This window comes from Netta rufina (assembly GCF_964035555.1).
Source record: "Netta rufina genome assembly, chromosome: 3".
Lineage (NCBI taxonomy): Eukaryota > Metazoa > Chordata > Aves > Anseriformes > Anatidae > Netta > Netta rufina.
In genome coordinates, this window is record NC_140125.1 from 78,912,094 (window position 1) to 78,929,560 (window position 17,467).

A 17,467-nucleotide genomic window follows, 5' to 3' on the forward strand; every position below is an offset into this window, starting at 1 on the left:
GACAATTAAAGTTGCTCAGTTTACTAACCAGATGCCAGGGGCTCTGTGTGTCACCCTCCTTTTCATCCTGCAGCTTTCTGATTTCCACCCAAACCCCTAGGGTTCTGCCCACTGACATTTAGAACATCCCCTAGAAGCGATTGGATGTGGCATTCAAAAGCTGCCACGTTAGGTCCAAACATCTAAAGAGAAATGCCATCCTGATGACTCCAAAGTTTTATAAACAGTCAAAACATGGCACTGCAAGTTCCCCATGCTTACTGTCTCTCAATGATTTCCAGAACAAATGTATTTTGTACACAAGCAAAAGCACGTTTTTGTTTTCTAACTTTTCTAACTTTGCAAGCACAGTCTGGACCCTGATATTCATGTCTGAGTTTTTTCATTCTCATGCATCAACAGCATTACCAGCAACCCAGCAGATCAAACATGACCCTGATCAGTTTTGAAAAATAAAACAAAAAAACAAAAACAAAAAATTCTTCCTGCTGTGTCTTCTGTCTCCAGGGCTCCCCATTTTCTTAATGGTAATGTCTATTTCAATCGTGAAGCAACCATTACATGGTCTTAAAAATCAACATCAGGAGCTTAACTTAAAGCTAATATATGTATTCCTTTACTTTTAAAATGCATGTGGGTTAGTTTCTCAAACTTTTGTTTACCACTGTGAAAAACAGAATAGAATTTGTATGTTACTATGTTCAAATACTTAAGTTGGATCTTTCAGAGCAACAACAAATAGTGTAAGAGGCTTGAGCACAGAAGTTACTATAACTGGTTGCATTAATCTGTCATTCTGTCATTGACAGACTGGGTGAAATGAAATACTTGGCTCACTCTGGCTATAGGTCTGTGATCACTCTAAACTGACATAAGTGGGGGCTGATGCCAAAAGGAGGTGGTCTCAGTACTTTTCTTGTGCTGATCCTACTTTTCAGTGGCTGTCTGGTGAACTGGATCAGAGGACTAACTGACTGGTCTTCTGACAGGCTAGTTATTATCTGGATCAGTTCCTGGCCCCCAAAATTATGTGCCTGCATGAATTTTACTAGTACCAACATTCCAGAAAATTATGGAATGTGAAATTGAGGAAAAGATGTTAAATGAGGAAACATTTTTTTTTTCAACTATTCTTTGGGATATAAACATACCCTTTCCAATCAGTCTTGCTGTATTTTCCATGCCAACTGAAAACTGAACTTGCCCAAAGCAATCAGCTGTGTTTCCAGTCCAGATCCACTGAAAGCTTCTTTAACCACACAACAAGCATCAGGCTCCCATTGCTCTACTGCCATATGGGTAGTGACTAGAGGATGCTGTGTACCTTTCAGCTTTACCTACCTGCTCATGTTCATGACAACATGTTCATGTTCATGACAGTATAAGCTACATGTACACCTACAGAGTAGATGAAGATCAGCCAATATTCCACAAGACTTCTCACTGCCAGATTTGCTTATAGCAAATATAGATTTTACATGAATTCCACCATCAAGATGTACACTGACATGTCATTCTCCTTCAGGATAAATTGATGTGATATGCAACATAAAATACAAAACCACATTTTTACTCAAACTTATTTGTAATGTTTGTGAAGAAATTTAATTTTTTATTTTTATTTTTGTAAATATTAGCAAATATTACTGCAATAGCTGACATTTTCTCTAACATGGCCACTCTTCCCCTTCGTCGCCCCCTCCCCATATATGTATATTTAAAACTTGGCTTGAATCTTCCTAAGTTTAATACCAAGATATTAAACTTCTTGAACAGCAAAGTCACTATTTCTCCCATTAAAAATGTGATGGCCTGTTCATGTTCATGTTGACACAGAACTTTTCCCTACTTGTTTCTAAGTTTTCCAGAAGTATTTGGGGTCATTTGCTTCATTATATCCTCTAGAAAATATCTGGTTGATACTTCCTGATATGTTCAAGGATTTCTCTGTTATAAGCCCTTTGATGTGCAGATGTATTAACAAGAGATTTCTGAGCTGAGAAATGAAAAGTCTTACAAAATTCAGTTTCTACTGCAGAACCACTCAGCAGCTCAGCAGATCCTCCTAGAAGAGTTAGAAATAATTTTTAACACTTTTAAAACTATCCATTCTGCTCTCTTAATCTTCTTCACAGAATTGACCTTAAAAAAAAAAAAATTAAAATTAAAATTAAAAAAAAAAAAAATCTTAAGTTTCCAAAGAAATTTAGCCTGAAATGAAGAGCAGACATCCTGGAAAAATCCTGCTTACATGAATATGGTGACATTGTAAGCAGCTAAATTCAGGCATTTAGAATATACTAGCCTACTTTAGCTCTAGCTATCATTACTACATTTTTACTTAAAAAGATTAAGCAAGAGTGACGGAAATCTTTACTTAAACATCTGGGTATATGTAACATAGGATGTACAAACTAGGGATTTTATCACTATGGACACTCATCTGTTATCTTGCTCTAAGAGCTATGTGATACTCAGGGATGGTTTGTCAGAGAACAAGGCTATATTCTTAATACGTCCTTCAACTTTCATCACTGTTAGATTCAAGAGTATTCTACACAATCTTTCAAGGAGATTTTTAAAAATTCAAGGAGAAATTTTGGTTTTGTTTATATCAAATATAAAAGAGTGTGGTTCATCCAAAACCTATTAAAATTTACATAATATAAAACTCCATTAATTTTGACAGGATTTAATTCAGCCACTTCTAGTAAATTGGCAGGGTGCAATATTAGCTTCCATTGACACATCCTTGGAGCTACAACCATGCAAGTATTAATCCATTCCAATCCCTGACATATAAAAAATGCTTCAAACGTCTTTCTCCAATACCACACAAAGCGATATTTAAGTACAAGAATTCTTTTTTAGTATAAGAATTTCATGGGGAAATACAGCTAAAGGAGCACGACTTTTAAACTATGCCAGTGACTTTCTTAACACTTAAATCCATTTATACTCACTTTGATGCAAGCAGATTCAAGACAGCCATCAATTAATCAAAGTGTTAAAGGGAAATTTTATGATCCTCAAATGCTTTGTATTATAAAACTGTGACTGAGAATGTAGAATTGTTCCAGATGTTGAAAACATCATTTTATTAAAATGAAAAGAAGTTCAGAACTTTATTGCATCCCAACAACCTCTATTCAGGCACTGACTCTAAATCACTGATTTTTGGAAATGTGCCAGGAAAAATAAAACGGTCCTCTGTTAACATCTCCTTGTCTATAAAAAGTTATATATTTCCAACTACAGTGTCCAGGAATGGCATCAAGACTCCATTTGTAAATTGAAAAATAAAAATAAATTTCAAAATAGTATTCAGGATTCAAACAAGCATTTATTCAGATAAAGAAAATATATAAAAATAAATGCACATGTAAATGTATATATGTGTATATAAATAAATACATACCTATACATAAACTAGAAGTAGCTGAATCTGGTGGGCTACAGAACACAGCCCTCATCGGGGATGCAACCCCAGGGATGCAGGTCTCTGCAGACCCACATCCCTAGTAGAGGGAGGAAAGTGGCTGAGACTGTATGTGCAATAGGTGCACATGCGCGCACACACGCACACACATAAGCATGCGGCCCAGCACAGGCAGAGTGTCCTTCCCAGCACCCACAAAATTCCCAAAATTCCCATAATCATGAGAAGTATGGATTGCTCCAGCACATTCCTCCTCTCTAGCCACTCAAACCCAAAATCTGCTGGTGGGTTGCTCTTCGCTAGCAGTTAAGCAAGCACAGATGCAATGTGGGAGGGCAGTAGCTGGCCTGTGACTTGCAGTGTCTTCAGCTGCTGAGCCCCAGAACTCCATGTCCCCCAGACCTCCATGCCCCTCATGCCCAAGGTCCCCCCAGTCTCTTCAGGTTCTGGTGGTCAGACTTCTCATCCAATCCACTACCCAGCCCAGCCTGATATTTGCTAGCAGTAGTGCAACACATGAACAGAAACAAAACAGAAAGCATGCTCACCCAGGATACAGTTGGAAAGAGTATTTAATTAACAAAATGGGATAGATGTGTACTCTTTCTGGATCCAACCCAGTCCCTCCCTTTTCCTTTGGTTCTTCCTCAAAACATACCCTAATAAGTCCTGCATCTTCCCACAGTTCCATTAAAAGGTCCAATTGCAAGTTTTACCAAATCCGGTGATTCTCTGTCCCCTACACCCTACAATAAGTCCTGTGCCCCTGGACTCAGTGATCTCCATTAGCATACATGGTGTTCCTTTCCTTGGCTCCTCACAGTGGTTTTCCCCCAGGGAACCACTGTCTGATCTTTTTTCAATAGCCCTGGGAATGGCCAAGTCAGGGCATCCTGTTGGAACTGAATAGATTAGGTGGGTTCCTTCACCCATCATTATTTCTCTGGTGTTCTTTGGGCCTTTGCATAGTATGATTAGCCTTCAGTCATATAATCTAACTTTTAGGTCTTCCACTTTTAATTTATTTGATGCATTCTCTATCGAAATGCCTTTCTCTCTCTCTTCCACCCACACTGTATTTGCATCAGTGTATTGTCGGAGAAAAAACAGTGTATCACAAAGATGAACTAGCTACATCTTGTATTAATAATGATCCAGCTGTGACAGCATGGTATCCAGCACAAGGTAATTCATCTTCTATTGGTAGGTTTCACACATTCCAGCAGGCTTTGACCTGCTTCTACTAAATGGACTGGAACACCTCAGTATTCCTCAGTGTAGAGATACCATTTGCAAACTCTTGTCTTTTTCCTTTCTTCCACTTCACTTTCATCCTTTACCCAAATCCACTTACCACATGTTTTTCAGTATCTATCTATGTGTTTATCCCTTCAGACTAACTTGCATATTTCTCTGTTTACATCCTCCTGACTCTCCTAACTCTATTTGAAATATGGTGCAGTGAAAACCAAACTCTTTCCCAAATGGTCTCCCTCCATTTCCTGGCAATGAATACCAGCATCTTCCCCTAGTCCTGGTCAGCTTACAGTTTTGGTGACATTTTTATGTCCTCTCCCTTTTTCTCTCCCCAGTGTTTCTTCCTGCTTTGTACTCATCCATGGCCATGTATTCCTCCTTGCCACCTGAGTTCACTCTGGCTCTTATTATCTTTTTTTTTAACTTTTTTTTTTTTCAACCTCTTCTGCAGCCTCCTGTGGCTTTTGTTTCATTGTTTCTACAACATCCCCATTGCTTGAAAATAATTTGTGTTTTCTAAAATCACTCCACATCTCTAATTTCCTTTGTCTTGTGCACAAAGCAGCATTTCTTTTAGCAGCTCCATAAGAAGCCAGTCACTGTCAACAAGTCTGATGTAATTCAGAGGACACTTAGTAAGCCTCACCCTCTTGTATCTTGCTCCAGTCTTTATCAGCTCCCATTTAAATCTTATCATTGGCTTTCTCTCAGCCCATAGTTCAGATTTTCCTCATCTCTGACAGAAGAGGTAAACTTGTATCCTGACAATGCAAGAGCAAAAGCCTCACTGACATCTACTGCATCAAGATATCACTGCTGTCTTTACCACTGTATAGTTTTGACTTCATTTTCCTTTCATCTTTAGTTACTATCTCCCAACATTTCTGATGTGTCAAGATAATTTTAGTATCTCTTTTCTTCCTTTTCTTCTTCCATTTCTATGTCTGCTATTGGCATCCTTTTCTCTTTGTGATAGCCAAATCTTCCTGATAGCCTAATCTTCACTGTATCCTCATCCACTTTAAATAATATTTCTTCCCTGATATGCATCAAACTAGCTAATTCTACAAAGACCTTGAAACCTGCCCAAACATATTCTTCAAATGAGAAACAAAATTTGGTTTCTAAATGTAGTAATGTCTCTTCCATAATTTCATATTATTTTTTCAATATCTCCTTTCTGTACACATGGCATGGCCCTGTATAGCACAGTGCTATATCTCCTGCCACACTCTTTGTTACCACTGACAGCTGAGTAGAATTCAGACAGAAACCTGAAACCTTATGGTAGAGTAAGAGATTAGAAAATAGAGGATAGCAAGTATTTTGTTTCTAGCTGTGTCAATGGAGAAGTTGGTAGGTGATAAGAGTAGTGATAATTCAGTATTTTGCAAAAGATACTTGGATTTGATGTGTGCATGAGATGGGATATGCCCCAGGCTGGATGATAAGTTTTAACACCTCTTAGCAAATATTAGTGGCCCACCTTGTGGTTTGTCTTCTACTAAACTTTGGCAAAAAGCATATGTAAACACTAAGATTCATAACTGGACTTGACAGTTTTCTGTAGCTAAGTAGATTAAGCCAGTGCAGTAAAGGAGAAGGCAAACAAGATGAAACTATTTCCATATGGGAGAAGAATTTCCATTTCCTAAGGGGATATTAAGCCTAGAGGCTGAACCTTCAAAAGCTTTCCAAAATTACAAATGTACCTTTGCACAAATGCCTGAGAATTATGTCTGGAGTCCCCTCAGAAGCCTGAAAACCAATATGGTGCTGGCATGATATATCTCTAGCTGTGCAGAAACTGAGATGATTAATCTAAAAAGAATAAAGCAAAGAATTAAAAAATAAGGAAAAGAAAAAGTCCAATAAATGGAGGAAATGCCTAATATTTTCTTATTTAGTAATTATTCTCTAAAAATAATATATGACATACAGAATGCAGATTCAAATTGTGGTGGTCTCACATAAATGCCAGCTTACTTTACTTTCTAAAGCCCAGAAAAATATTAGTTTTCCAAGCATGAACCTAGTGTTACAAGTTTACATGGGGAAGAGGGCACTTCCTCTATTTTGAGAGTATTTTGTATAATAAAAGGAGGATCTTCACAAAGAAGAACATGCAGATTCATTATATCATATTCAACACCAGCTGAGTCCTGATAAGCTGAAAATATGCCAGAAAAAAATAATTGTAGAAATGAAGAACAATAGCATACAATGTTATCTTTGATAATGTCATTAACACAGGTGTATTTATATTTTTATATATAGTGACCTGGGAACACTTTATCTGACACTGAAATTGTTATTCTTCATTTATATGCCCTTTCATGTATACTGAACAGCCTATATACACTAAATGTTTCTTAGTCTTGATGCTATCATTTAATGATGCTGATAGTTTTTTGTAGTTGTTGGTGGTGGTTGGTTAGTTTTGTTTCATTAGACTGAATTTGTTTGCGTATTCAGCTTTAGGATGTGATAGCTTCAGCAACTGCATTGGTTGACTTTAAAAAATATTATTTCAATTGCAAATTGAGAAGAAGAGAAAATTCCCATTTGGAGGCAGGTAAAAAGATTCTTGGGAAAAAAAAATGAAAGAAAAAATCAGTTTTGTATGATAGGTGAAAATGATTCAAATACAGGATTCTTTTTCTTCACTTTTTCTTGATTTGTCTTTCTTTGCTCTCTGATTTTTCAGTGAAAGGGAGAAAGAAATAAAATTAGGCTGGCTATTTCTTTTTATTGTTAAAATATGAATTCAGAATGGGAGAAGTATTTCTAATTACTGCCTCATGACTAAACGTCATTCCAGACTCTTTAAAGAAAACAGAAGAAAAACTCGAGATGAGACCTGGTAATTGCATAATTTAGCCTAATAGTTATTTGTATTGAATATCTTGTTGTCAGTTTAATCGGGACTGATATAGGTTGCCTTCTCTTCAGTGAACTCTGCTGCATGGCTAGCCTGTATACTGCTAATAATATTTCTTAAAATTTCTTTGGATATTAATTTCTTCTTACCTTTAGGAAATTATCATTTCTGCTGACTCCTTCAGTCCATCAAGTACAGTATGTGTCTGCTAGAACTATATCATAGGGAAATGTAAATGATGGGAAAGCTGCAAAACATCCCCAAAATTATGCCCATTCCTCATAGTTGCATGATGATATTGCAGTCTTTCAGTAAAACTGCAACATGTTATGGCTGCTTATTCTGATCATGTGGGAAGTGATTTATGTTCATTTGGACAAGTGAAAATGTGTGATGCAAGCTAGCTTGTACTCTGTGGAAATGCAGGTAAATTCCTTATAGGCTGGATTCAGAGCAGATGATGATTTTGAGATTATTCAAGGAATGGCAGAGAGAGAAGTTGTATGCTTATAACCAAACTAAATACATCCTTTCATGTTGCTGACCACATGGGTGAAGGAATGGATTCAGTGAGCTGAAATGTCAATTCCAACCTAAAGGTTTACCTTGGCTTACAGTAGATGTCCCACATATGTAACAGATGATTAGATGGAACAAAGGCAGACTTTGCATGATGTAGGTAGCAACTATTTACAATTTGTGCAATAGCAGATTTTCAAAGTCATCACCTACCAATGGTGGACAATGTGTGCTTGAGTACAAGCAGTTTGCCCTGGGAGTGCTTTTGTCTCCCTCTTCTCTCACCCTTAATTCTGCTCTTTTTGCTGTCTTTCTTCCCTTTTTTCTCTATGCTTTTTACTTCCCTAGAGCATTTCTAAACTACTGTATTCTGAAATTTCTGTATTCTTAAATTTTCTTTCTATACCCTTGTTAATATCCGCTGCTAAAAAAAAAAAAAAAAAAAAAAAAAAAAAAAAAAAGCTAACTGTGACAATTACAACATTATTTTAAGGTGATATGGAGCTGAGTTTATCAAATCACTATTTGCTGAGTTTATCAAATCACTATTTCAGGTTGATGAAGACTATTACATTTTTAAAGATTTCATTTATGTACACTTTGTAGTTATGTGGTCTAGGAAAGCAATTCAAATAAATAAATAAATAAATAAATAAAAACAGCATCTGAAAATTCTTCATAGGTAAGATAGGCCAAAAAAAAAAAAAAAAAAAAAAAGTTAAGTTGGACAATATGTAAGCTGCAGCTTGAATTTTGACATCTATGGGTTAGAAACAGAAGGCAGCCTGGGAAGGCAGTTCAGACCACAGAAATTGCATCTCTATGTATCACATGCTGTCTAAATATACTCCCTTAGTCACCAAGATTTACAAGTATCATAAAGAGTCTAGTATTACTAAAGGACTGATTCCTAACATTTAGCAAATTCTAACATACCTTTCTTCAGGAACTTGTGTTATTACATTCAGTTAGCAATGATACTAACTTAGTAACAAGGTTTACAGATGATGAAAATGGTATACTTACTAATGAGACTAGAGAATGATAAACAAACAAAAAAGGAATAGTTGCAAGTAAGCAGAATCTGCTCATAAATGAAAAGAGAATTCTCAGAAATACCTCTATTACGTCAAATGAAGTTAAGCCTTACCAGGAAACATAAACTTTATGTTGTGTGTTTCCCAGGAGCAAGATAGCATGAAGCTGAAAGAACTTTTATGCTTTTGGCAGCAAATTTTTGAATATCAAAGCATCCTTCTTAGACTGGATAAACTTCACCAATGCAAGTCTCCATTCAAAACCATTGAAGTCAACTGGGGTGACTTTTGTAGGACTGACTTCCCCACAAGCAAGGACGTAGTACATATATAAAACAAGCAAACATGACTAATGGTAAACAACACAGCATCCACTTGAAAAACAAACAAACAAACAAATAAATAAATAAATAAGGAATACATTCATCTGTTTATCTCTCCATCTACATTTTGGTTCAATTTATTCTCTTATCCTACCAAATCCACCAAAACACATAGACATAAAAATTACAAGTTCATGAAACTCTTGTGGGTGACTAAGTACACAACTTTAAAAAGGCTTTTATTTACTCTCTGACACACTTTTTATGGTATAAGATGACATTTTATGATACTTTATCAGTTTTATGTTCACTGTCAGATTTTTTAATCTTCTGTACATTTCAAGGTCAATAAAATCTCTCTGTTTGGGTTTTAGCAGGATTATAGAACAGGACCATTCATAGTGGCTTTATCTACTAAAAAGCTCATATGGCAGAAAGCAATGACCATAAATCTGGTGGGTAGGTAATGGAATAGCTATGAGCATGCTTTATGATAAGTGACATCTGCATTTCAGCAGCTCAGAGTATCTGCCTGACAGAACATCAATGTTTGTTTACAAACACAAGCTTAACAATCACAAAAAGTAGCTAAGGCTTCTCTTCAAAGCCAGAAAGCTACCTCTGAATAAACAACATTTATTTCCAAGCCAAAAAGACAATTCAAGTTCAGCACAAACAGGAGGCAATTTTTTGTCAAAATTTCATAGAAAAGTCCAGATCTGTAGTCCACTACAGGACTAATACTGGGCATTATGTACTACCATTGAGTATACATTGTTCCTGAGACATGTCTGAGTGTAAATATACAAATGCTGTCACTGCTGTCTTTCCATTCAGGTAGGTGACCCAAAGGCATTGCAAACTGAAGGGAATGCTCATAGTTAAAGATGGCATAAGATAATCAAGAAACCATGTACTTCCTGCCCTAACTTTTTTCATTCTTCATAAAAAAAAAAAAAAAAAACATATTTCAGGCTGATGCCTGGAAGGTCTTTGGACCTTTGTCTTTTACTCTTTGAAACAGATGAGGATAAGGAGTTTTCTAGCATGTGTGGCCTTCATAGACATCCTCTGAGTAGATGGCAGAGCAACAGTTTCATTTAACACATGTAATTTGCATAAAATGAATTAGAAAATTATTTCTGAGTACTCATTCGTTATTTCTCCATGTAGAATCATAGAATCATTAAGGTTGGAAAAAACCTCCAGGGTCATGTGGTCCAACCACCCTCCTACCACCAATGTCACCCATTAAACCACGTCCCTAAGCAACAAGTCCAACCTCTCCTTAAACAACCCCAGGGAAAGTGACTCCACCACCTCCCTGGGCAGCCTGTTCCAATGCCTGACTATTCTTTCTGAGAAGAAATGTCTCCTAATTTCCAACCTAAGTTCCCCTGGCACAACTTGAGGTCATTCCTTCTAGTCCTATCACTAGTTATCTGCAACAAGAGGCTGACCCCCCGCTCCCAACCACTTTGTTTCAGGTAGTTATAGAGAGCAATAAGGTCTTCTCCAGACTTAACAACCCCATTTTCTTCAACCACTACTCATAGGACTTGTGTTCCATACTACTTCTGCAGTCTTTGTAAAGAACTAATCCAGCTCTGACTCTGTCAGTGATGTGCACCATTTGTACCTACAGTTCTAGAAAGGACAAAAGAGAACTTGGCTCTAACCACTGTTTTAAGATGTTGAAAAGGCTAATGAATCTCTAGAGTTAATTAGGAGTTTGTTAACTTTATTATGAGGAGCTGGTAAAACTGCACAGCTGTGGTAAAGCCATGCTCAAGAAAGCATGATCAAACATGATTCAGAAAAAGCTCCTGGGATGCCCTGAAAGTTGAAGAGTTCATATATGAAGAATTTAGATTACTTTTACTTAGCCTGACAAAATAAGGCCTGAAAATGTCATATTCTTGTTTATATTTATGCTGGAGTTGAGAAGAATGAAAACACTAGGTACACAAAAGAGTTGTTTGAACTAGCAGTCAGAAGCTAAATGACCTGAATGTATTTTTTTTTCTTTTGAGACTAAAAACAAACAAACAAACAAACAAAAAATCAATTTTCTGAGCTAAAAATTAAAACAAACTTGGAAGGAGTAGCTTAAATTTACATTCACTTCTCTTAGACAAACAACCAGGACCACAGAATAGCTTCTAGGACCTGCTCAGGAAATCTAGGTAGTTTTAAAAAGGGTCTTAGGCAATTTGGGAACTGAATTCTATCTGCCAGCAGCTTCAGCTTGATATTATGCCATTAGGAGAGCAATTGAGACCTTAACTGACATTGTAGACATGCTAGTCTATCTGACACATCCTCATGAGATTAGCATACAAGTCAATATGACTTGCAGGAAACCATCCAGGATGGCAGGTGGAGACCAAGAAGGATGTTTTAGATGTCTGAGATGGCCTACAACATCTCTGTTTAAGGACTTAAACTGATCCCAAGAGATCATCTCTGGTTTTATGTTCCTGTTGAGTGAATGTGTTCTTGATCTTCTGGACTAGCTCTAGATCTGCCTTCCCTCAGAGTGCTAGATAGATAAATCAAGTCAAGGTGTTTCCTCACAGTGCATTCCCATATGTAAATCTTGACCAGGCTGCTCCATCACTGGATAAATTAGCTGTTCATTAAGTATTCTTCTGGCCTGGGAATGGATTTTAAAAGTAATTTTGTATTTATATTAATATAATTCTTACTGGGTTACTCCAGCTTGGTTTTACATCAGTATGCTTTCTAGACTCTTTTTCAAAACAATCTGTAGTGGGTTTACGTGGCAAGGTTTTGGTAGCAGGGAGCCATAGGGGTGGTTTCTGTGAGAAAGATCTAGAAGCTGCCCCATGTTTGGGAAGGGCCCCGTTGTTTTCCAGATCCGAGCCAATAAGCGATGTTGTTTTTCGCCTCTGTGAGAGCATATTTAAGACAGGGAAAAAACGCTGCGCCACACAGCAGCCGGGAGAGTCAGTGGAGCGAGAGAACAGCCTTGCACCAAGGTCAGTGTAGAAGGAGGGGGAGAGGTGCTCCAGGCGCCGGAGCAGAAGTCCCCTGCGGCCTGTGGTGAGGACCATGGTGAAGCAGGATGTCCCCCTGCAGCCCATGGAGTACCACGGTGGAGCAGGGTTCCACGCTGCAGCCTGTGGAGGAGACCACGGTGGAGCAGGTGGCCCTGCACCGACGGAGGCTGCCGCCTGTGGAAGACCCCTGCCGGAGCAGATTCCGGGCCGGACCTGTAGCCCGTGGAGAGGAGCCCACGCAGGAGCAGGTGACCTGGCAGGAGCTGCTGCCCGTAGGGGAGCCAGGTTGGAGCAGTTTTCTCCTGAGGGATGGACCCCGTGGTACAGACCCATATCTGGAGCAGTTCTGAAAGAGCTGCTGCCTGTGGGAAGCCCACGCCGGATCAGTTCATCAAGGACTGCATCCCGTGGGTGGGACCCCACAGCACAGGGGACGAGAGTGACCGAGAAGGAGCGGCAGAGAAGAAGTGCTGTAGACTGACCATAACCCCCATTCCCCCGTTCCCCTGCGCCGCTCGGGGGGAGGAGGTGGAAGAGGGTGGATGGGGGGAAGGTGCTTTTGTTTTTTTTTCCTTTGTTTTCTCACTTCTCTCGCTTGTTAGTTGTAGGCAATAAATCTTACTATCTCCTTATGCCGAGTCTGTTTTGCCCGTTACAATAATTATTGCGTGATTTTCTCGTCCTTATCTCAATCCTTGAGCCCTTTTCACATATTTTCTCCCCATTCCTCTTTGAGGAGGGGGAGTGAGAGAGCGGCTGTGGTGGAGCTCGGCTGCCCACTCGAGCGGAACCACGACACAATCGTATTCAATTGTTTTATTGCTTTGTAGTATTTAACCATTTACAAAGCATTTGGCTCATGCAAACCCTTGTTTAAGGCAGGACATTGCTTTTGTGAAAAAAAGACCCAGGAAGAGTGGTTAAGAACACACACAGTTACTGCCTGACAAGGCTCAACAATTGTTCAAAAATCACTCCATGATTTCACAGTCTTAGAGAATTCAAGTTCATTGTTGCTAGTGGTAAATTTACCCTTGTTTCTACATTAAATATTTTCACAGGTAAGGAAAAAGTAAGATCCCAAGCAAGAAGCTTGAGGGTTAACAGAGAACACATTGCTTTCCCACAGCTGCCTTTGGAAGAATGCCACATTATAAATAACACCTGATTTTTATACTTCTTACATGCAGAAAGTGAAAATCTTCATAACAGAAAAATAAATAAATAAATAAATAGATAGATAGATAGATAAATAAAATCTCTACTTTCTGCACATAATTTTTACTATTAGCACCAGGGCTCTAAACAGGAGAAGCCATACCAGTTGCCACTCTGCACTTTGAGTTTACAGGACAAAGTAGGAAGCAAGAAATGACAACTTTCAGAAAATACATGCTAGAAACAACAGCAAAGGCTTACTAACAAAGAGGGATTTGTAAGGTCATTGTCAGATGTTTGTACAGTTTTGTGTTCAAATGAACCAATCATTTGTAACAAAGTCTCCTAATGTTCAGGGATTGAAATGTGCAATAGAAAAACTTTTTGGTAGATTATATTTGCTAAGAATCAAACACATTAAAGTGATTTTAAAACTGAAGTGCTTTCTGCTGCTTATCAAGAAATAAAGAAGGTACAATCAATTTAGACTAAGACAGCTCTGTAAAGCCTATTTCATAGGAATGTCACTGAAATTACTTTGTATGGATTCATCCATGCTTCACATTAATTCTGTTTGAATATGATAATGTCTTCAGCTATAGCTTCCTTTCAGGTTTGCCTTTCCTCTGTGTCCTCCACTGATCATGAGATCTCAGAGTCACAGTTTCCAGCTGGGATTGTTTAAGGAAAAAGACTGGGATCACATAAAATTATGTAAAAAACATTACCTTTCCCTTAATTTCAGCATGGAAGTTTAGCTGATGGCCCAAAGAACTCACAGGCATGATGGTTTTAGAAACCTATTCAAAAGACACTCCTACAGATCCTGGAGAGCACATACAGTGAGGACATATATTGGGGATGTGTTTTATAGTACAAAGGGCAGATCAAGTGGAGGCAGCCATCCACGATGCTTAAAAACAACAGAGTAGCCCTTTCCCTGAAATCTAAAGGTCTTCAGCTCTAGAGAATATTGGACTTAATAAATTCAGTGGAATGTCATCCAAATGATGGGGGAATGTGAAATTCCAAGAAAGGAAATTGGTGGACTACTCTTGCTGTCACACTGTCTTTTTATAATTTTGTCCATAGGGAAAATGTCCAGGGGAAAGCCCTGAAGTAAAGGAAGATGAATGGAGGAATCTGTGATACTGAAGAATGGCAAAGGGATGTAAGAGGGACTAACAACGTTGTGAGATGTGGAACTGAGAACTCAAAGTATGGTGGGAGGATTTAACAAGGACCAGCAGAAGGGAGAGGAGGAAGAAGGGATATAAATTTTTCTAGTACTGCCCATATAATTTGTGTTAGTTTCTACCTATCAAAAAGCTATCAGAATTAACAACCAAAAGAATGGGCACTGTGCTGTGCACCTGCAGTGAATCCATCTAGAATAACTAGACATTTGTGGGAAAAAAAGCTGTGTAGATGATTAGGATTTGAAGACAGAGAAGCAATATTTCCAGAATTGTGTAATGACTAGTTAATCTGACTGATCAACATAAAAACCTGTGTGAGTATGGGGGAAAAAATATCACAAAAATATTTTGTCTAGTAGAATCATAAATTTATTATGATGAAAAGGTTACTATAATAAGTTTTTACAGGAAATGGAGAAACTGGTTTTGAAATATCAGGAACCAGAAGGAAGAAGAAGATGCTCTCCTGCACTCATAAGTAGTTGTGGTTCTGTAACTTCTGCCTGTTCTATATCGTATGGTTCTTGCCTGCCAGGAGCTACGAATAGGTAGAATGACAGTACAGTTCCTTTCATATGGCATGGTATGTTTTCTCCCTGTATGTCAGAGTTTGTGTCCTTCAAATAGTAGAAGATATGGTATATTTTGTATTCTTACAAAGGGAATTTCTACTTTTGAAAAACAAAACAAAACAACCAGACAAAAATACACTCCCCCAAAAAGAGTCAGTTTCTATGACTATGTGACTTTGTTTGAGGACTGATGACTGCTAGGAAGAGATAGGATCCATCCAACCAAGCTGGGAATGAACTTTGAACTTTGCTAATGAACTTTACTAATGAACTGGCCAACCTGATGAGAACTTTAAACTAGGAATGACAGGGGTTGGAGATGATGGCCAAAAACCAAGTGAGGAAGATCTGGACTGGACTGGACTGGAAAGCAGAGGGTGCCAGCTGATGTGGACAGGAGAGACCTCACAGTCACCAAAGTGGGCTCACCCCAACTGTCAACACACGAAGTGCTGATAGTCAGGGAAGCTCTTACACTTTTCCTATGAAATCAACACTTTAAAAGAATGAAGAAGAGAGACCCAGGCCCTTCCAGTGTTATATATTGACATATTATATATATATTGACATATTATATATATATATTGAAGAGGCAATGGGTGCAAACTTAAACACAGAAAATTGCATTTAAACACAGGGAACACATTTTGTACAGTGAAGTTGGTCAAACACAGGAGTAGGTTGCCCAGAGAGACTGTGGAATCTCTAGCCTTAGAGAATTCAAAACCTAACTGAACATAGTCCTGGGCAACCTTCTCTGGGTAACTCCCGTCTGAGCAGGGTCACCAAGAGACCTTTTACCCTCAACAGTCCTGTGAGTCTTGGTATATGCTATGAGACCAGCCAGTCCTTCTTTGTAAAAAAAAAAATAAAAAAATAAAAAAAAGTAAGCAAACAAACCTATACTAGTCACATGCTGTAAAATCTTTACTTTTTTTTTTTTTTAATATAATATCAGTGTACTGAAGTATTCTTATTTTAATATTTATCACATCAGATGCTTTTGTTAGACAATACTTATATTCCTACTTTTTAAAAAGTTTAGCCATAATATTTGACTGGGACTATTTCCTGTGGTAATGCATTCCACAGGTGAAGCCTACACAATGCAGTGAAAAGACACTTCCTTTACTTCTTTATACAGCAGTCAATTATGTAACTGGCTCTAACTAATCTCATGTTGTTTCAATTTCATAATACCCCAAAACATGTAGATGTTGATACCAACAAGCCCGTCCTGGTTCATCTTTTCATCTTTTTTATTATTATTTTATTATTTTCTTTTTAATTGAAAAGAAAGTTTAGATGTACAAGAGGAAAGAAATCAGAGTACAATTATGAAATTCCAGGAAGTACATTTGGCAAGGGCTGCATAACTTCTGACAAAACAGGCCACATAGGAATGTAAACAACTGAGACAGAGAAGAATTATTTGCTAATTAAAAAAAAAAAAAAAATCTTCCTTTAGGTCAGAATAAAAAATAGCTCAATCAGTAAGTAATATGTTGAACAACAGATTAACTAGACTGATTAAGTTTAATGTGAATTTTGAGATTCCTGATATTTTCAGATTTCTACAGATACTCAACATCTCCTCCATCATATTGTACTGCACAAGGCATGTAAATTTAGGCTTTGAAAAGAGAAGAGATAAAAGAATTTAGGTTGTTTTAATATTTTTAGTGAATCAAGAAATAGTCAACATCTGTGAAGTAGCAAATCTATGTAATATTTCAATGAAGAAAGCAAACACCAACTGTTTCCTTCAAATATGGCCAGGAGCATCTAGGATGAACACAGTCATGGGACCAGAAGAAGAGTAAACGAGGGAGCTTGGTGACTGGAGCATGCTGCTGGGTACAGGGAATCCCAATGCTCTGGATCATTTTTTGGGCTGTGTCCAGTGCCTGTCTAAAGTAAACTGCTTTAACAATTCAGGGAGCAAAGGCTAGAGCCTACAGCTATTTTATTTTTATCTTTATTTATTTTTATTATTTTTATTTTTATTCTAGAGCAGAACACGTAGAAGCAGCACCACCCTACCTCTGTAAGACATTCA